Source organism: Alexandromys fortis, unplaced genomic scaffold, assembly GCF_014885135.2.
Source record: "Alexandromys fortis isolate MF-2015 unplaced genomic scaffold, M_Fortis_MF-2015_v1.1 scaffold_122, whole genome shotgun sequence".
Lineage (NCBI taxonomy): Eukaryota > Metazoa > Chordata > Mammalia > Rodentia > Cricetidae > Alexandromys > Alexandromys fortis.
Window position 1 is genome coordinate 424,859 of NW_026068004.1, and position 22,136 is coordinate 446,994.

Sequence of the window (22,136 nt, forward strand, 5' to 3'; positions counted from 1 at the left end):
CAGGCCGTTTCTACTTTTTTATTGCTCTGGGTGGTCCAGCAGGTTTCTCCAGGATCACTGGCGGACTACCCACACGAGGGTCTGCTTCTAGCAGCCTCTCTCTGTCCAGATCCTGGAGGGAAGGCTGCTTCTCCGACACCAGGGAAAGGCATGGCTTCACAGAAAGACCGGGTGCAGCTCTGTCCACTTGTTTCTCCACCAGTCCCGGTGCCTGGATTGGGGAGACTAAGGTGGAACTGCCTGGTCCTCTCTGCTTTCTAGGACCTAAAGACTTGACCTGATCGTCACAGGTTCTGTGTGTATGAGCCGAAGGGGTTGACACGGGGGCGGGGGTCAGGGGACACCCAGTTGAGCCTCATGATTTTAACCCTTCATGTCTCTACCCCTATTCCAGTGGCTTAGTGTTCCTCTCTCTCCAGCCAAAGAGTAGGGCACTGTTGTCCCCCTCCTCACTGAGGAGAGAGCACTCAGCCTAAGACAGCTCCTGGTCTTGCCATTTCTTGCCTCCTCTGCTCACTGTCCCAGGGCCTGCCCTGGAACCACCTCAGCTAGGCGCCCATTAGCTTTGCAGGATGGAACAGCTGCCTTTCCCCAGTCTCTCAGGCTCTTCTACACAGGCTGACTTTCTATCTCTTTCCTTCTCTCCTCAGGGTGCCCCCCCCCGCCGCTGCCCCCAGCCTATTGAAGAGGCTCCACCCGGCAAAGAAGATGAAAGCCTTATCTCCGAGTCCATCCCGGAGCGTGTTAAGATGATGGATGAGCTTCCAGACCCGCTTGCTCCTCCCTATAGCATTAACAAAATTGGCTTTCAGGCTCCCAACTTCCACGCTGGAGAGACAGGCTGCACACACAGGATGGGAGACCCAAGCTTTGGCACTTGAAGGTGAGCATTAAAATCATTTCAATGCAGTATTTAGGCTTCGAATTCACTGTGTGTGAGCCAGTCCCTTTGCTGGCATTGCAGAACGAGATGAGTGATATTTGCTAAAAAGCTCTTTGGTGTGGTCTGATTGACCACTGGTGCTCAGAGTGAGCTGCAGTACAGGGCCCGGATTCTGGGGCTGGATGGGACTTGTGAGGGATATCGTCACTCTCATCCCTATTGGGTCATGACCGAGCCATCATCTCCTTTAGCCCTCCAACACAGACTGAACTCAAACTTTGAAGAGTTCCAAGATAATGTCGGTATGAGTGTCCTGAGTTGGAATTCTACTTCTGTGACTCAGTTGCTGACTGAACTATGTAAATATTTTCCTCTTTGGCCTTCAGCAGCCCTAGCTATGAAATAAGGGGGTGCCTGGGTGTTATAGGTTGAACTGTGGCTCCCTAAAATTTGTTTGTTGAAATTCTAGTCCCAAGTATCTTAGACTGTCCTTACTAGAAGACTGTGTCTTCATAGGGGTAACCAAGGGTAAATGACATTGCCAGGGCCAGCCTTAATTTAGTATGACTTGTGTCCTGATAAGGGGGAAATCTGGAGAGGCAGAAACACACATGAACCTTGAAGTAAGATGAAGGCAGAGGTTGCTCAAGATTGCCATAAACTGCCAGAAGCTGGTGGGAAGAGACCTGGAAGCTGCCTCAAGGGCTCCCTCACCATCCTTTAAAACCTTGATCTTGAACTTCTCTAGAAGATGCCATCCATGCTGCTCCTCTGGGTGCTCTATCACGTCAGTTCCAGGGAGCAAGGACACTGACACTCACTGAGAGCCTCCCCGAGCTCCATTCTAGGATCTAGCATGAGGGACCAGCAAGAACAGGACAGCCAATGCAGGGTCGTGGTGGTCTCTGCTGCTCTGTTGCTCCTGGAAAGCTCAGAAGATGGGAGCCAGGCTGATGGAACATGGGGACAGAAGTCACCAGCTATCTCTGTCACTGTATGAAAATGGCCGAGAGGGCCCAGGAATATGGAAGAAGCTGCTAGACTCTGGGGACAGCTGGGTGAAGGATGGGTGACATCCCAAGCAGTGTCATTCCAAGGTGGAGTTCTGGTGCTGGGTTTAGGGTCACCCTTGGTTCAAGGCTCAGGACCAGGATCCCTGAGGGAGGAACCTAAGTAAAAAATCAGGTGTGTCTGCCCTGGCAAGTGGGGAAAGGCTGGGCTGGGCTGAGACAGCCTCTACTTCTCTATCTTTCCAAGTTCCATTTTTCTCCCAAACAGAACTTATTCTCACTGGACTGGGAAGATAGCTCGGTCCATAAAGTTCTCATACAAATATGACTGAAGCTGAGTCCCTGGCACACCAGTAAAAAGTGGGGTGTGGTAGCAATAGAGAGATGGAGAGTCAGATTCCTGGGGTTCACCAGCCAGTTTAGCCTAGGCTAACTTGGGGGACCCAGTCCAATGATGGAGCTTGTCTCAAAAATACAGATGGCACTGGGCGGTAGTGGCGCACACCTTTAATCCCAGCACTTGGGAGGCAGAGGCAGGCGGATCTCTGTGAGTTCGAGACCAGCCTGGTCTACAAGAACTAGTTCCAGGACAGGCTCCAAAACCACAGAGAAACCCTGTCTCGAAAAAGAAAAAAAAAATACAGATGGCTCCTAGAAGAAACACATAGGTTGTCCTTTGGGCCCTGCACACACACACACACACACACACACACACACACACACACCACACAAACACTCAAGCATGATTCTCATTGTGAGACTTTTCTACTTGAGGGGTCTGTTACGGGAGATAAAGTTAGAATCCTCCTCCATCTGGATGTGTGGAACACAGACCCAGCAAACTGTTAAGCTCTTTGTTGCCTTCATCCAATCAATCCTGCTGACCCTTCTGTTTCCGAGTGTCTCACTTTCAGAGGAGGAACATGAGGGGACACCGAAGAGCAGCCTAATTTACTCAGCCACACAGACAATGTATGGTAGGGCTTGCGTTTGAACTTGAGGAGTCTGATTACAGATGCTGAAGCAGTCAAAGGCTGGAATCGAAGGGCCTAGCATTTGAGGGGACTACACTTCATAATAGGCAGAGACCTGGGGGAAGAGATGACATCACAGAGTCCCCTAAAAGAATGAGGGCTGATCATGATGTCACTGGAGGCTCGGTCCAAAGTGGCCTGGTAATTGCAGGCTGTACTTACCTGTGGATGCTGGTTTTTTTTTTTTTTTTTTTTAACAGAAGTTTGGGTGGCTAAGCAAGAAGTATATGTTCTTCAGGTCCTGGGAGGTGAGCTAAGAAGACAGTGTCTGCTTGTGGGGACAGGAGATGGCTAGGCCTGGCGGGTGACTTCTCTGCCACCCCTCCCCCCACAGCAGGTAGCGCCAGGTGTATTTGGCAAAGCCAGGAGGAAAGGCCAATCAGCTCAAGTGAGCTGGGCTGCGCTGGGGCTGGGGATTGCTTGGGATTGCTCTTGCAATCAGGGCATTTCACACAGTAAATTGTGGTCATTTAGGCTTCTCTACGGCGAGCTTAATTTCAGGCCCAAGCATGGAGGATATTCAGAGACACAATGAGGTAATTTCACATTTTAAAGCAGAGAATGCCGCGTAAATTAGTAGAAAAATCATGACACTTATAAACCCGTTCTAAAGATGTATTGTTCCCTTTTCTTCTGGGAGAAAAAAAAAATCAGCGTCTATTAAGATTGAATTAACCACTGGAGGAGAATTCCTCAGACGGCCAATTCATAAGGAGAGATCTATTTTAAACTTGGTCGAAAAGGCTTTTGCAGAAAGTGGTGGGCAGAGAGTTCCCAAGGAGAAGCAGGTGCTCTCACAGCAGGCCCTGCACCTGAGCAGGGAGCCCAGGGCTTGCTCAGGCCTAGGAGCCTGGGTTGACCCCCTCTGGGGACTGCTTTGAGTGGCTCAACCACTGAGGTCAACCCCCCCTCCCCGCCAGGGTGAAGATTCAAGAACAAACAGTGCACTTGGGAGGCGCAGGAGGAGGGGGCGAGGATGCGAGGATGCGGGATGCTGAAGGAAAAGCAGCCTCCCCAGGCTACAACCAGCCCGCTACGTCTCTAGGCAGCTGCTGCTCTGCCCCACTAGGCAACCCAGGATCCTGATGCCTAGATCCTGTCTCCTAGAGTTAAGTCCACAGGTCAGAGCATCCCGGCTGCTCTCACACCCATCGCAAAGCCTCCGAGGAAGGCCACCCCACCTGGGTTTACTTCTCGACTTTACCTTGATGGTGTGAAGTGGGGTGCAGCCCAGAGCAACGGCTCCTGGAAAGAGGTTCAGGGAAGGGGCGCTGTGCGGTTGTTATCCTGGCTCTAGCCACGAGGGTCTTTCTTGGGGTCTAGCATTTCTTTTATTCCAGCCAACAGGTGCCATGTGAGGCTTTTGTGTCGCCGAGAGACAGGCTCTGAGTTTTCATGTCAACTCCTTTGCTAGCAGACTGCCACCCTGAGCGCGTGTGCCTGTCTTTGGGTTTCTTGGTATGTTGGGAGGTTTTTCTGAAGTTTGCTCTGGAATCCTGGCTTAGACAACAGGGAGTAGAAGGGGGAGAGAGGCAATGGGCTCAGTCTGAGCTTCTGGCCTTTCTCGGTGCTCAGCAAAGGCTTACAGGCCTACCGGGCCAGTCAGACGTCATGAATGGAACTGAACTTAGGCTGAGAAGCAGCGATCTGGGGAGAGGAGCAGGTTAACACCTGGCTCCAGAGCCAAAGCCCAGGGAAGTCAGCCTGCGGGGCGGCTTTTCCTAGCCTGTGGGTAGTGAGCAGGTAGTAAGGGGAGACTGGTCTGAGGACCTTGGGCGCCAGAATCTTGTTTTGTTTTTAGGATTATGTCTATCTTAAGGTGAATCTATCCCAAACCTGATGAGTTTGTTTCCATACAGAAAACATTTGTATATAAGGCAGGGTACCCCTTTCCTCCCCTCGTCCTCGCTGCTGTATTTTATCCTGCGGTTAGAATCAGCCTTCTTAGTCTGCAGACCTGGGGAGAAACCTGCAGGTGCCAGGATGGTCGTTGACACCCCACCCCACCCCACCCCTTTACAATAAATTTCCAAGTCATTTTTTAAAAAGATAAATGCATTTTAATGTTGATCAAAAGATTTAGATGATAGAGCCCTGGGGCCCATCCCAAAAAGTAGGATGCAGAAGCCACCAACCATCCAGAATGCAGTCCTTCTTGAATGCTACCTGTGCCTCCATATCCGCGGAGCCAGCAGCCTCTCAAGGCCTTATCCAGCCTTCTTGACAGCCAATGGCAGGGAAATGGCTTCTCTGAAAGTCGGCTTTCTACAAAGACAGAAATAATCAGGTTGACCAAAGGGGAAAAAAGGGAAAATTGAGCATTATGAGGGTGATAATTCAGTAGGTGTCAGCCTCAGAATAATCGAATCCGATGACATTTCCTGCTACAGGAAACAATAGCAGCTAGCCCGCTGCCCGTCTGATTCATGTCTGGTTCATGTTTAACAAAACAAGGGCAAGGGTCACGCAGCCACGAGCCCCATAAATAACCCGTTAATGGGATTTCCAAACAAGCTGTCCTCAAAGTGGCTTTCCGTCTCACTGAGAGAATATTAAAATGCAAATGGATTCGGGCTGTGTCTTCATAAACAACCGTGTTCATTTAACCTCCGACCTCCCCGCTTAACTGCCCATTCCAGCAATTTGTACGGGGCTCCTCGGCCGCCGGCTCCTGCGGTAATTCAGGGAAAGTGCATTAAAGGAAAGGGTTACAATTTGCGATGCTCAGTTAATCACGCTATTGAGATGTTTATGGACAGAACCGTTTCCCTCCTCACACTTGTTTCAGGCCTTCTGCCCCTGCCAGACCCAAGGCAGCTGGTGGCTTGCTTTTGTTGTTCGGGGAGCCGCCGGGGTGGGCGCAGCACTGGCATGGGGTGTGTGGGTTTCCCAGCTCTGAGAGGCTCCTCCTCCGTCCTCCGGTCATCAGCCTGCTCCGACTCAGATGGCGTTAGCCGCTTAGGGGTCTAGGTCAAAGCCCTCAGTGAAAAGCCCCTCCCAGCTGGCAGTCTCCAGATTCAGTTTCCTGGGTGAAATGGCGCGAGCACTCCTGGGCTACAGCCTGCCCCTGTGTGTTTCCTCTAGCCCTGCCCACGCACAGGTCTGGCAAAGGGCTCTGGCCTTGAGCAGATCTCTGAGATGCTTCCTCCCTGGGTCCTGGGCCTGGTTCCTGAGCCTTGCCTCACCATCTGCATCGTTGCACAGAAAGATGAATCTTGCCGGAAGCGAACAAGGATGAAGGGTGTAAAACAGGGAGCAGGGTAAGGGAGGAACTAAGCTCTGAGTGCGCAGAGTGCCTATTGGAAAGTTTTGGCACCCTGATAAGCCTCTCTGTTGGCGCAGCAATCCAAATCAGACCAAATCAAACCGAATTAGAAAAAGCCCAGGTTTAATGGATAAAACACCACTGGGTGGGCTTTCCAGTCCCCCAGAGAGGAGACCGGAAAGAGAGACCGGAACTACATGTCTGTTTTCAGGGAGGGGAAGTCATTAGGCGTCTGATCTATCGCGTTCTGCCTTGTTCTCCTGAAACATGTTCTGTTACTGAGCCTGAAGCTTGCTGGGTCATAGCTGGTTGGGAAGCCTCAGACAGACAGACAAGCTCCTGTCTTTGCTCTGCTGCTGGAGGGATGGGTGCCCATGTTCACATCCAACTTTAATGTGGGTACCGGAGATTTGAACTTGTGTCCTCTTTGCTCTTAGCTGCTGGGATGCCTCAACTTGAATGAGCTCTTCTTCTTGTACTATTGTCTCTTTCTTTTTGGTCTCTAATCAATTAAGCAATTAGTACATTGTTCCACTGCCTTGTATAAGCCAGCCTTGAGCTCACGATCCTTCTGCCTCAGCTTCTTGAGTGTTGGATTTGGAGTTGTGCAATCCTCTGCCAGCTTACTTTCTGTCTCTCTTTAAAACATTTTTTTATTGCATTTTGTTTATTCTGTGCATGTGTCTGTCTCTATTGCATACACTGCATATCTGGGGGGTCTGTTGAGATGGCTCATGATCAAAGATGCTTGCTGCACAAGCCTGGTGATCCAAATTCAATCCCTGGAACCCATGTAAAGATGGAAGAGAGAGGACCAACTCCACAAAGTCGTCCTGTGTCCTCCACACATGCTATATGGCATGGTGTGCCCCACCCCCACACGTCATATACAAACAATAATAATAAATAAAAATTAAAGATAGACGAGTATCCCATGTGGAAGAGCGATGACTCTTTGTACCATTTCTCTCTCAGCTATGCTTCAGAGGAATCAGAGAGGAGGGATAGTGACAGTCCTGTACCTTCATAAAATAGGAAGTAAGCTTGCCGACTTGTTGGGTGTGATGGCCATTAGAGAGAGAGAAGAGATGAGGGTCTGGGCAGGTCTCAGAGGGCCATCTAAACAGGTATCAGTGGGCCCCCCCTCTGATGACTGTGAATTTGTGAGCAAGTCACCTAATGAAGTTAGACAACTTCCAGAAGCATCTTTGGGAGCGTGGGAACTAAGAAGGTGAACACTGGGTCACCAGCAGTGGGTTTCTTTCAAGGATGTGTTGGAAGGATGAGGGTCCAAGGTATCTAAGAGAGGGCAGTGTGACTGCTGGTGGGTCCTAGATGGTACTAGATGTGGGGGGGGGGGGAGGAAGGGCAGAGCAGAACGAGGCATGGAAGAAAGTGCTGGCAATGTTGGGAAGGTGAAGAACCAGTGTCGCGGGTCAGGCAGAAAGGAAGAGGGATGTGGTGGTGTACTTGCACAATCCCAGCATTGGGGAGGCAGAAGCAGCCATGTCTATAGTCTATATGAGTTCAAGGCCAACCTCATCTGCATAGCAAGTTTGTCCAGCTAGGGCTCCATAGTAAGATTGTCTTAAAATCAAGCAGACAAGCAGTAAGGGCGCAGCAGAGCTCTGGGGCTTTGGTGAGAGAGTAGCTGAGAAACTGCCTGTTTTATGGGTTTTATGGGCATAGAACAAAACTGCAGAGCGGGGAGACCAAGGATGTGCCCCAATGCATCCAAAGGCCCACAGGCTTGAAGCAACCCCTGTTCGTCATTGTTCCCAGATCTAGCACCAGTTGGATGGTTCTGGGCTCGGCTGACCTTGGCTAGGCTGGCTTCTGCATCTGAGGTATGCTGGCATGTTGCTTGGAGCTGGCTAGTCTCAGTAGCACTGAGATTTTTCTAGGGGTGGACCGGCCATTGATTGAGCCGAGGGTGACTAGGCGTTGTGTGTCACCAATCAAGTCAGCTCAATTGAGCATGTGTGTGGTATCACATCTGCCTCATTCCCTCAGCCACAGTGAGTCTGAAAGCCACCTAAAGACAAAAGGAAGAGAAAGCGACTCTCTGTCCTAGGGAAAGAAGCCCTGGGGTACCCATTTTCCCGTGTACCAATGGTGGGGCCTTAGGGATCAAATCTCAGAGGACTCAGGCAAGTGTGAAGGTCTTAGAGAGGGAGAGAGAGGGAGAAGAAATGACAAGAGCAGCAGAGATGACCTCATCAGGCTGATGGGATGGCTCAGTGGGTAAATGCTTTCCATGGAAGCCTGAGGACCTGAGTTCAGATCCCCAGCGCTCATAAAAAACCTGGACACAGCAGCGTGTGCCTAGAAAGCTGGGGAGACTGAGGCTGGACCCTGAAGGGACCCTCTGGCCAGCCAGTCTAGCTGAGCGGGTGGAGCTCCAGACTCAGTGAAAGACCCTGTCCCAAACAATTGAAGTGATCGAAGAAGGTACCCAATGTCAGTCTCTCGCTTCCACGTGCACACACATATGTTGCACACAGATCCAATCACACATGAACACACAGCAGGGGTATGAGTGTGTGTGTGTGCATGTGTGTGTGTGTGCGCACACACACAATCTGGATGTGTGGATGGAGAAGGAAGTCAACCTCTGGTGAGGTGGGGAGGACGCCATGACAACCCTGGGAAACAGCTCCCGGTGCTTTGCAGATTCCTGCATTAGCCATTCAGCCCCTTCCTCCCTGCTGGTAACTGACAGAAGGTCAGGGCCAGTCACGACGCTGCCCAGGGGAAGGCTGCCACATCAGCTCTTTCTTATTGACCAGACTGTCTTCACTCTCATTCTCTCAACAAGTAATTATTGAGCATCAGTCATGGGCCAGGCTCTGTGTGGGGGACAAGCCAGAAGACACTGTCTCTGTCCTTGGGGAACTTAAAATTTAGACATGACAGCTATGGGACACAGACACATGCACACCCCAACCCCAGCACCCACAGATATTTTTGAATGAAAATATATTAATATATTCTCTGGTTGAAAAGAACCCCACAAACTTTGAAATTGTCTTGATTATTTCATCTTTTTCCTCAAATTTTGATGAGCCTGAGTTTTTTTCTAGGATAAAAAATTTTAATTAATTACAGGCTGAGGAAATGGCTTGACTCATAAAGTGTTTGCCACACAAGCATGCGGGTCTGAGTTTGGATTTCCAACACCCTCATAAACTCTGGGCAAGGTGGCAGACAAATGTAACCCAGTGCTAGGGAGATGCGGACAGGTGGATCCCTGGAGCTTGTGGGCAGAGCCAAGGTGGGGAGCCAGGCCTCCTGCATCATGCTTTTCAGAGGAGCCAGGACAGCCTCAGCTTCTCCAGCATGCACCTAGGGGCTGAAGATAACAGGTGGGTGGGCCCTAGAAGCCGGGATGCTCTCAGCTTCTCCAGCATGCGTCTAGGAGCTGAAGATCATAGCTGTGGGTGGACCCTGAGTTGGCTCAGACACAGAGACTGTCCCTTCTCGGGCAGCTGTGCTCTGAGTTAGGTGAAGGGCTATGCTCAGAGCTCAGATACTGCATCAGCTGACTCTGATGTGAGGGGATGTGAACAAAATGAAAGGAGGGGTTACGGAGGTGACTCATCGGGTGGAGCACTTGCTGCATAAGTGTGAGGACCTGCGTTTGGTCCCGGACCTAGTAAAGATGCGATGTAATCCTAGGCTGGAGAGATGCAGAGGGGAGGATGCTGGGACTCACTGGCCAGCCTGTCGAGCCCAAATGATGACCCTGTGTCAAAGCAAGTGTTCCCAAGGATGGTGGCATCCATTTGACGGTCGATAGTTGGTATTGCTACATTGGGTGACTTCCAAACACACCCCGCTGAACCTCCTCTTCGCTTCAACCCCCAGGTCTTTTCCATCTTTTTTCAGTCTCCCCCAGCCCTCCTTCTCAGGGAACGGAGCCCTGGGCTGCCACCATATCCACGACTTGTTTTCTAAGCCACATCAAAAGCCTCTCTTGAGATGGCTCCGTAGAAACCTCTAAGCATCATGGGATGATTGCAGACATCAAACAGGTGCTGTAGACTGAGATGAGTCAGTGTGATCCATCTGGGACAGCTTCTGCTCCATGAGGGCAATGAACAAAGAGCCTGGGAAACTTAGTTCTGTAGACAAATCTGACAAAAGTGGGCAGGGGGCGAGAGTGCCAAGAACAAACACCTAATCAATACAGAGACGACAGCACAGCCATCTTAGGTCAGGCTCCCTGGAGGTGAACTGTGAGCTGGAGATCTGCAGGGGTGGGGGAGGGAGATGAGGTGGAGGTAGGGGGTATCTCTGTGAGTCATCTGGAGAAGCACACCTGTGGGAGTTCAGGGAAGCAGGCTAGAGAGGGAGACTTTGCTACTGTACCTACATCATAGCTTCAGCAGATTCCATGGGGAAAGGCCAGTGTGACCTAGAAATGAGGCAGGGGAGGTGGGCATTTGTACCTCACAGTACACAGTCTTTGGGCAAGGGTGCCTGGGGAGAGAGCATAACCCCAAGGGGCCTGCTCCTAGAAGACAGGAGATGAATGCTGCTGTGGTTTAGATCCTGAACGTTCCCTAAAGTCCCATGTGTTAAAGATTTGGTCCCCATTGATGCTATTGGGGGGTGGTAGAGCCTTTCAGAGATGGAATCAAGAGAAAGGTTTTTAGGTCATTTATTGTCGACAGACAAGACTGTGGGACTCAGGTCCCATCCTCTTCCTTCCCATTTCCTCCCAGGCTCTGGGATGACTGGGTTTCTCCTCCATGCAGGTCCAGGTAGTGCTGTCTGCCAGCTTCATGGGAAGCCTGAAATCCTTGAAGGGTCTCATTGATGAAACCAGCTCCAGACACCTCACTGTCAAGAGAGGGGACCATCTCAGTCACCTTCTAGGCTCACGCTAGTCCTTCAGTGATGGTGACAGACTAGGGGAAATGAGGGGCTTTAGCCAGCAGACCGCAGGCCAAAGTGACCGAAGCAACAAATGCTGGTGAACACATGGGGTGGGGTGGGATGACTCTACACTGCGGGCCAGAATGGGAAATCAGTCCAGCCGCTGCAGGATGCAGTAGGGAAGCTCCTTAAGGAATGAGAAAGAGAATGAATTTATAATCCCAGTGTGCCATCTTTGAGTGGAACCCACAAAAGCAGACAGAGTGCAATACACACACACACACACACGTTTATTGTAGCATCAATCACTAGAGCCAAGACATAGAGTCAGCTTAGGAGTCTGTCAATAGATGAATGGACAAAGAGAATGCATCACCCACACACAAACACACACACGTATGCACTCATACAATGGAGTACTACTCAGCCGTAAAGAAGAATGAAATCACATCGCTTGCATGGGTCTGGAGGGCCTTATATTTTAGCAAAATGAATCAGGCACAAAAATATTAGTGATGTATTTTCGTATGTGAAATTAATAATAACAATAACAGATGACCTGAAAGTAGTAAAGATGGTGCTAGGGGAGGATAGGGGTGGGGTGAGGAGGAGGGAAAGCTAGAGTAGCTAGAGGGCACAATCAAAGCATATGTCGTGTAAATGTCACCACAAAGCTCACTGGCTTGTGCAATTCGTATGCATTCATAACTATGGAGATGGTATTGTAAACGTTCTTAAAAAAAAAAAAAAGAAAGAACTGAAAGGTTTTCGAAACACACTCTTGGGAGACCGATGGGGCAAATCCTCTGTTTATCAATTCATCCTGGGACTTCCCGAGCACCTCTCCCTGAGATAGAAATCTGAGCATTGTCACCAGAAGTGGGGAGACAGAGCCTGTCAGCCTGCACCTGGAGAGCCCTGGAGGTGACAGGGCGCTGGCGGGAAAGGCAGTTGAGGGAGTGGCCCCCCACTATGTCTGCTACCTCTAGGCTCCTGCGGGCAAACATCTGGAGCCCTCCTAGCAGGCCCAGGGCTGCCCCAGGACAGCACCCCTGCGTCCCCTCCCAGTCTGCCGCGGATCTGCATGGCTGCCCCAGGACAGCCCCCCCCCCGCGCCCCCTCCCAGTCTGCCGCATATCTGCATGGCTGCCCCAGGACAGCACCCCTGCGCCCCCTCCCAGTCTGCCGCAGATCTGCATGGCTGCCCCAGGACAGTACCCCCGCGCCCCCTCCCAGTCTGCCGCAGATCTGCATGGTTGCTCCATCAGTCCTCATGCCTTGCATCCCACCTCCTGAAGACACAGAAGCGCACTTATCCGTGCCTCCTGGGCTGCTGCACTCAGGACGAGTGGGTGGAGCTCCTGTTTAACTCTCACCTTATGATAGCTAGCCAAGGGGCCCTGTGCCTTCAGCTTCCGTTGGCCTCTTTGCTTTCTTTTTGCACCAACGAGGACCCATTTGTTTCATGCATCTGGTAACACAGTGGTGGCAGTTACAAAGCTCTGGGGACCATGCATCCTCTACATGCAGGCCCTTGCTCATCTGACCCTCACCGTGGGGCACTCCAGGAAAGTTCTAGCCTTATTCCCATCTCACATAGAGGGGAGCTGCAGTGCCAGGGGGGAAGTCTCTGCTGTTCAAGTCTCACGCTTCTATCTGGAAGAGCTGGGATTTGAACCCTGACAGTTGGAGTCTGAGCTCTCAGCCACTCTCTTCTCTGATTTTTCTTTTCCAGCCCAACTCTCATCAGGTGGCTTCTTCATTCACAAAACTGCCTATGCCCGGCTTCAAGCAGTGGCTGGGTTTTCTTTAGCTCAGCCTTTGCTGGGCCTTTAAGCCCTCACTTCTTGGCCTCACTCCCAGGCCTGATGACTGGTAGGTAGGCTGTTGAAATGAGCCCATGCTCTGTGTGCCCATGTCTACAACAAAGGCAGAGGTCCAGAGGTACCATGTTGATTTATATCTGAGCACTTCCTCCAACTTCATCTTTCCTCCACATCTCCAGCCTCCCCCATCCTAATAGCCAGGGATTGCTTATGTCAGAAGAGGCTGATTCTGGCGGTTAAATGGGGCAGCTGTGCAGTCCTGACAAAGGGCCACCTGCGTGCTGACTTTGTGGTTGGCTCTTTGAGGTGAGGGCACTGAGTTCCTGGACTTGAGGAGATGACAGATACTAACCTGGTTTGCCTCGACACTAGCCAGGAGCTGTAGCCTAACCAAGAAAGCAGGGAAAAATTAAGGTTGACTCCCTGAGGGAGGGGGTGTCTGCACCCAGGCTTTAAAAGCTTTTATTGGAAAAGGCTGGGAAGAGAACAACACTTACAGGTGCTTCGATGCCTCCCAAACACCCCTCCCCAGGCTCCTCCATGCCCACTCTGGACCTCTGCCAACCCCTGCATCCAGGCATGTGGGGCGTCCTTTCGTGGTCAAGGACTGGTTAGCTTCCAGGTCCCCTTCACACTCCCCTCAAGCCTCCCTTCCACTGCCCCACACTAGTTCCGGGCTCAGGGCCTCCCTCCGCAGCGTGACTTGTCAACTTCTCTGGCTATTAGGGTACTGCTTGCTGGCCCCACAGCTTGCTGGCTCTGTGTTTGTCCTGCTTACCACGGTACCCCTTGCATGCAACAGGTGCTCTATAAATGTCCGTGGAATGAATGACTAAGTCCTTGATAGATAGTAGCGAGTCTCATCACTGCCGTGTACACCCCACTCAACACCTTCTTCCCTGGGTGACGGCTTGGGTTCTAACCCTCAGCCAGCAATGAGGACCAGTCCTGGGCTGGGCTCCGGGGACACCAGTAATGTCTCCAGTGGGGCTGTGAAAGCCACAGTGGGCCTGATCTAGAGGGCTTGTCCCTACTAATTATTACGGACAAGCCTCCTTATTGAACCTCGTCCTCTTATTGACATTCGGATGCATGAGCCGAGGCTGTTGTTTTAAATGTGCTCATTAGCCACACAAATCAGTCCTGTTGACAGAGCGCCTTTGAATTAAGCATCCTGCCGTAGTCATTGGACAAGAAGCAATTTATAATGCCATTAGCAACGCTTTCGAAGGTTACAGGCATCAAAAATTGTTCAGCCGTAATTATTCTTAATGGATACAAGGAATAAACCAACGTAGGACAGCTTTTTCATTAGCCTTCAATCAAGGCTGATGGCTTTGAGAAATGTACAGTAAGTGCGTTTTGGGGAGAAATAATGACGTTCCAGCACCTTTCTCAGGAAAATGCTCTTGGTACACAGCTTAACTTTTAATGGCCTTAATTTGACATAATTAAAAAAAATTTGAATTTGTTTTTTTTTGAAGATCTCGAAATAAATTATTTGGTTCCCATTTTTAACCCTTTGGGGGAAACTGGTGCCGGAGAGCTCTAGAAGAAGGTGGGAGGCAGTCTCTAAGAGATGCAAAGGTGGCGCTGGGATTTGCAGGACAAGGGACCCCAGAAGGCCCACTTAGATTGCAGGGGTAAGGGCTGAGTCCCAACCCCAGACTTTCTGAGGGACCCTGGGAAGAGCCATGGGCTGTCTGAGTGGTCAGGGTTGGGTCTACTTCTGGGGACCTTGTTTGCACCTCCCAGGGGGTGGTCCCAATGGGGAAGGGCAGGGAAGCTGATCTCCAAGGTAGGGCTAAGAAAGTGCAGAACTGAGGATAAGCCCAGGTCTTGAGTTGTGGAGCCTCAGGAAGGGACTGTAGGCTCAGTCTTGGCTTTTCCATCTGTGAGCTGAGAGTGACCAGTTCCAAATCTTGGGGCCATTGTGAAGGTTTGATCTGAAAACCGATATGAAAGCCAGCAGGTGCCTGGTCTGCAGTTGGTACTTGAGGCATGCTATTCCGGAATCATCTCACTATGGTAGCACTGTTGCTCATGACTAGGTCACCAAACCTCCTGTAGATGTAATAACGTGGAGACATTTTTGTTTGTTAGAACCTGTCAGGGGAGGGCACTGGACATTGAGGAAGGGAAGCTTCTTTGGGGACACGGAGTGGGGAAGAGGGGTCCCATGTACCAACCTCCTGACACCAAAGGAAGGGCCAGGTAGTCTCATCCAAGAAGAACAATCCAGTGAGATGAGGCTCTTTCTCTTTGCTGTATCAGAGTACACAGGTTTGGAGCAGTGCTAGATTGCTAAGCCTGTGAAGAAGCTGGCACAAGGAGGGGACACGGAGCATCTGCCTTCTCTGTTCTTCATCACACTGGGCTCAGCTTGCCCCCAAACAAATCATCCTAGACCATCAAATTCAAGGTGGAGCTAGACATAGCCTGCCCGGAGTGCTTATGTGTGTGGTCCAGGCTGTCCTGAGAATGTATCTACACCAGGACCTGTCAAGCAACAAGGCCAACACATATTCATAACATAATTGAGGCCCTTCAGCTGTGCCACTCATATTGACTGACAGCCACAGTAGGGTAACCTGGGGTCAAGCCAGCAGACCTGCATCTAGCCTTGGCTCTGCCACTCCCAGGAGTGTGAGCTTGGAGATTGTGCCCCCCCCTTGCAGAAGATGCCTCATAGGAAAGTGGCAGAGCCATTGGATGGGTCCCCTTCACACACCAGGAAAACTCAAGCATGGGCCCTCAACCGGGCCTGCCCAAGAGAAGACTGAAGCCCAGTGAAGGTAGGAGAGTTCAGGGCTCTGATTGAGAGAGAATCTTCTGCCCTTCAACTTAGCATTTGTGGGGATTTGGGGAGGTGGGGGCACAGGTGCTGGGTGAAGCTTCTGGATCAAGAATAGTGGGCACCCTTTCTTATCAGCATCAGGGATTTCAAGTTATTAGCCCATCACCCTATTGGCTCAGCCTCATTTGGACTTCTTCTGGTAAACAGAGTTATCCATGCAAATTCCCAAGGCTGGCCCCCCTCACCGCACCTCCCTCTCCCAGGAGCAGCTCCGATGGAGCACCAGGCTTGTGATAAGGTGGGACACTCCCCGTTCACGCATCCATTTCGGTCAGATCTCATATGACTAATAATACAGTCTCTTCAGACAGGTTCGAGAACCATCCTACCACTGTCAGACTGTGGGTACCTGCTCCCTGCTGGCTCCTGTTGAGGAGGCCCTTAGAGACCCTTGGAGGAGCCCAGAGTACTGGGACAGTGCAGTGCTGGACTCTAGCAAAAGCAAGGAGGACCACACAGCTATCTTTACACTTCTTGCACCTCAACTTAAACACCTATCCTGTGGCAGGGGACGGTGGTAGTTGTGGTGAAGTGCATCATGTCTAAGGAACTTTCTGGATCTGAGACCTTTTCTTTTATTTATTTATTTATTTATTTATTTATTTATTTATTTAAGATTTCTGTCTCTTCCCCACCACCGCCTCCCCTTTCCCTCCCCCTCCCCTAATCAAGTCCCCCTCCCTCGTCAGCCCAAAGAGCAATCAGGGTTCCCTGCCCTGTGGGAAGTCCAAGGACCACCCACCTCCATCCAGGTCTAGTAAGGTGAGCATCCAAACTGCCTAGGCTCCCACGAAACCAATAGGTACAGTAGGATCAAAAACCCATTGCCATTGTTCTTGAGGATCTGAGACCTTTTCTCTTCTTTTTCTGCTGTTAGGCTCACAGGAGGGTAGACTCCTATGGTTATGTACAGTATAGGAGGTGGAGTGTCGCAGACTCAAGAGAAAAAAAATTTTTTTTTTCTTTCTGATAGAGCCTCATGTAGTCCAGGCTGGCCTCAAACTTTTTGTGTAGTTGAGGATGACCTTGGATTTCTGATCCTCCTGCCTCTACTTCCCAAGTGCTGGGATTGTAAGCATGCCCGACCATGCTGGTTTATGGGGTGCTGGGTCTCAAACTCAGGGCCTTGTGAATGCTAGGCAAGCCCTCTGCCAAACAAGCTACAGCCACAGTTCTCTAGGAAAAATACAACAGGGGCTGTATTCAAAGGCATGGAGGTCACAGCGTGTGCTTCTTGCCATGAGCGGCGTTACTTTTATTCGGCTCTGTAATCAGGCAGAACTGGGTTAAAAATCCTGTTGTCTCGCTTCCTAGTGACATCACCTCGAACAAATCATTTTATCTCTTTGAGTTTTGGTCTCTTTCCATGAAATAGGCAGGTGATAATGATTAAATATAAAAGTATACAAAGTCCTTCCACTACAGGACTTAGAACCCTGATGTGTCAGTAAGCGTTGCCTCTTTAGAACTCAGTCTTGATGACCTTTCTAAGCTGGGGGTGTAGCTCAGTAGGTAGAGCACTTGCTTGGCTTGCATGAGACTCTGGGTTCAACCCCCAGCATTGCATAAACTGACTGAGGTGGTGCATGCCTATAATCCCAGAGAAGTCGAGGGAGGGGCATCAGAGCTCAAAGTCACAGCATGGGGAGATGGTTCCGACCCCTAGAAGCCACCTAGGAAAACCCAGACATGGCAGCCCACTTGTCTGCAACCACAGCACCCTTGTGAGGAAATGGACAGAGGGGGCAGGAAAATATCTGGAAACTTGGAAGCCAGCTAAACTGAGCAAGGAGACCCTGACTAAACAAAGTGGAAGGCAAGGAGTGACATCTGAGGTTGCCTGGTGTCTATACAAGCTCACAGTGGCTCATGCATATCCCACCCCAAACACAGACAGAAACATTCAGAGTAATTCTTGGCGACCTAGGGAATCTGAAGTCATTGTTGGATAGGGATCCTGCCTCAAAGAAAACCAAAAGGTCCTTTTAGCATTCCGTGGGCGGCAGTGAAGAGCATTCTGATGAGAGATAAGAGGGACAGAGGTTAAACCAGCTTCCAGGAGGTCAGAGGAGGGCTAGGTCCCAGGCCTTTCTGTCTCCAGGTTCTGTGCTATACAACGTGGAGACCCCTCCATCCTGGAATTGTCTGCTCTTTACTCAAAACCTGGCTGAGCCGGTTGGTCCTAGTGTCTGTGGAAATGGGAGGGGCGGGTACAGAGTAGTAGTGGGTAAGGGTGTGAGGAAGCAGTTGTACTTGGGGACTTGGGACCCAGAGGAGGTGGGTGGACTGAGACCCACGCACGGAAGTCATCTGGTCATTGTAATTTGGACTTTTGGGGGAAAAAATGAGAAGAAAATAGATTGCAGTCTTTTACAGACCCGGTGACTGCAAATCATTCTGGAAATTAGCTTTCTATGGGAAAATCTATATACTAATTAACTCCGTGGCCTCTCTAACGAGTTTAAGCACAATAAGGCCTCCGAAAATATCAAGGCATTTTGCAGCCGCCTTAAATTCTACCTAGGGAGACATGCCCATGGCTTTGGGCTGCTCTCAGGCTCTGGGATGGAAGGGGAATCTTAAGTGATTCAACTCCTAGGGCAGAGGGTGGGAGCTGTGACTTTTGTCTGTCACGGGGGGAGTCACAGCAAGCTCCTGTCTGGTTAGGATGGATGGTGTCCCTACCTCAGTGGCCTTGGCTGCCAGATAGCTGAAGCCAGGACTTCCACTAGTCCAACTGAGGGTCCCCTGGGAAGTAGACAGGGGCTTGCAGTGGGGCAGTACTGACCAGAACATTCCTGTGTGTGATGTAGTACTTGTTCAGCCAATAGAACTACATCACCCTCCACACCCAGATTCCACCTCCTGGGTGGTGCTTTTAAACCTAGGGATCCTTTCCTATTCTGTCAGATAGACTGCAGCCTGGAAAGGAGTATTTTGGTAGGGCACACGGAGCATGTGTGTGTGCTCACCCCAGAGGTTTGTGTGAATAGCCACGTGTATGTATATGCAGAGACATTCATATGTGAACAAACATACCTCCACGTACCCCTTCCCTTGCTCCTACCCACAGCTCTGAGGCTAAGAAGAATACTTGCTGTTCACACTTCCAAGGAACATGGGCCATCGATCTATTGCTCACAGTCAGGATAACTTTTGGAGTATATACCTCAGTGTTTCATGCCTTTGGGGATAAGAGTTCAAGATCCCTCTGCCTTTATCTTCTTCAGAAGAGTCACATGAGTGACACTCATTGTCTCCATTCCTGGGGTTACAGTCCAGACATGATTCTCTCTATGGTCCCTCTGGGTTTCCCTGTCACTATAAAATGGCGTCAACCTTGCTCAGAACAGGAAATATCTGGCTAAGATGTTCTTCAAGGATGACCTGTGGAATCACTAGGACGATGAGAAGGAGGGATAGCAGGGAGAGCCAGGCCTGAGGATGCCCTCAGTGGGGAACACCCGCCGTGAGGAATGTCTACAGGAGGGAATGCCCACTGTGGGGGGTGTCCATAATGGGGAATTTCTACAATAGGGAATGATGGGGGACACTATTCTTGCACTGTGGCTCTCACGGCTCTGATGAGTCTTAGATTTTCAGTGTTCACTGTGTCCCTTCAACTATTCAAGAGAACCCAGATGGCTGAAGCGACCTGCCCAAGGATGCTCGTCCTAGTGTAGGATGGTTTCGGATTTGGGTATAGTACATCAATACTGGTCAGGATGTGGAATGTCCCTCACAGGCTCATGTGTTTCAACACTTGGTCCCCTGCTGGGAGTGAGGCTGGAGGTGGAGTCTAGAGGAAGTGGGTCAAAAAGGCAGGCCTGGAGGTGGAGACCACCTGAATGAAGCAGGGAGGAGGTGGGAGAGGGGTGGGAGAAGTGGGGGGGGGTGCTGGAGTGGGGTGGGGATGTCACTGGTGGTAGGTAGGCTTTGAAGTTTCTTAGCTTGGCCACACTTCCTGTCCTCTTTCTGATTCTGGATCCTGGGTGTTGTGACCAGGCTCCCCACACTCCTGATGCCATCCGTGTCTTACCCATGTGACGACCTGTATCCCCTTGGATTGTGACTCAAAAAATCCTTCTTCTCCATAGCTGCTGTCTGTCAGATATTTGGTTCCAGCAATGAGGTTTTTCAGTCTTCTCTCTACAGTCATTTACTCCCTGGGGGTCTTCATAATGTAGGGTTCAGTCACCGCATCTCCCCTTCCAGAGTGACTGCCTCCTTTTTGACACTGCCGCTGCTTGAACTCTCCAGGCTCCAGGAGGACATTGTGTGAGGCCTCCAGTCTCTCGGCGAGCCTCCTGCTTGTCCGTCACAGCCCTGTGACAGGTTCCCTAAGAAGGACTTGCTTGTTGGGTCCCTCAAACTACTGACATAGCATTAGACTGAGGTGTGAAGAAGCCCAGTCTCTCCTGCCTTGCAGATCCTCAAACAAGCAAGCAAGCAAGCAAGCAAGCAAGCAAGCAAGCAAGCAAAGAGAGAGAGAGAGAGAGAGAGAGAGAGAGAGAGAGAGAGAGAGAACAAAACTGCAACAGTAGGAAAAGTCATAGAACCAAAGAAAAGTTTCCTAACCTCATGGACAGTAAACTGGATAATGTCAACAGTAAAGGAGAACGAAGGCTCCAACTCACCATTTACTCAATCACAGAGTGTGGGAACGCAGCCCTACCTTCCCAGGACTTGGCCTTGCAGTTCTCTGGGGTATGTGCACATGGTTTACACAAACTCTTCCAGCATACCAACACACATGTGAACATGCATGCATGCGCATGCACACACACACGCACACACACAGAGAGAGAGAGAGAGAGAGAGAGAGAGAGAGAGAGAGAGAGAGAGAGAGCCAGAACTGCTGTTCCGTGACAATACAATCTCTTTTCATCAAGGTGGACAATAAATCTAAAGCAAACGTTCCTAAAGCTGAGCAGTGGGCAGGAGTCCCCGAGGTAGAGCTTATGCTTTCCTGCCCTGCCCTTCCCTTCACTTCCGTTTTCCTTATCTTCTCATCCCTTCCTGCTTCCCTTTCCTTTCCCTTCCTTTCCATCCTTTCCTCCCTCTCATTCTCCCTTCCTTCTTCCTCCCTTCCCCTCTCTTTTCAAACGTGGCAGACTTCTAACTGCCTTATGAGATTCAGGTCAAACTAGGTCAGATCTTTTGGTCCCACAGAAGACTGTCCCTGTGACAACCTATCCTGTGAGAGATGACTGGGCGAGGCTCTGGAAAGGCCAGGAGGGCAGGCTGGGAGGGATGCATGGATGGGGTGTGAGTGAAGCCTTCTGGGAAAAAGAATAATGTTGCAAAGGTGCTGAGGTCAGCATGTGTGTCTGGGTGGATGGGGCTAGGGAAGGCTGCCCTGCCCTCTGTCTTGGAGAGCTCTGCTCTGTCTGGATCCCCGGCAGTAGCCTCCCCATTAGGGAAACGAGGCCTTGGTGTGGAGGGCCACTCCTCTTTGGGGACCTTGGTGTGGGAAGGAAAGGGCACTGACCATGACTCTTGGACATGAATCAGTTCCTAACTTGAGAGGGAAGGGCTCTCTCCTCAACTTGACATCTCTTTCCTTGGCCCGCGATGTACAGTATGCTGGGTGTTCAGCACTTTGGGGACTCATGAAATCCACTCATACCTCTTGTCTTCGGGAGAGCTGGGAGAATTTTGCTGGATTCATTAGTAGGTCAGGACTCCCCTGCGCCGACAGCTTCCATAGTCAGAGAGCTGGATTTTCTTGATGGATCCTGATCTCCAAGGGATGAGCGATCACCCCCATCAAAGCCCAATCTCCGGAAGGGCTTAGGCGAAGCCCAGCGCACCCTGAGACCTCTGGGACTGGGTCTGGCTCTTGTCCACTCTCAGCAGCTTCTGTGTGACAGGTGACCGTGGGTGGCCTGCCTTCCTCCCTAATCTGGGCCTGTGGTCTGGGCAGCTGCTGCCAGGGTTCTGAACCCAGGAGCCACTGAGCCAGGTGTGGTGGTGCACACCCACAGTCCTGGTACTCCAGAGACTGAAGTCGTACCAAAAAGACGAGGGAAGTGGCTTCTCCTTGAGGCAGCAAGAGTGACCAGCACAATCCATGGCATTGTGACAATGATGGCTCTGGCAGGCTCAAGGGCAAGGCCTGGAAGGAGGCTAACATGGCTTTATAAGCTCTGGTGGATGGGGACAATAGAGTTGATAGGGGCCCCTAGCCTTTCCCTGTTCTCCCGCAGAATCACACACATGGATGATCTTCGGAGAGATACATTGAATGACTGACTGAGTAAATGAATGACTTAATGCCGCTTGTCCCAGCTCCTCCACGGAACCTTCACCATGGCTGTGCTGGTTAGTTTTTGTCAACCTGGCACAAGCTAGGGTCATTTGGGAAAGGGGAACCTCAT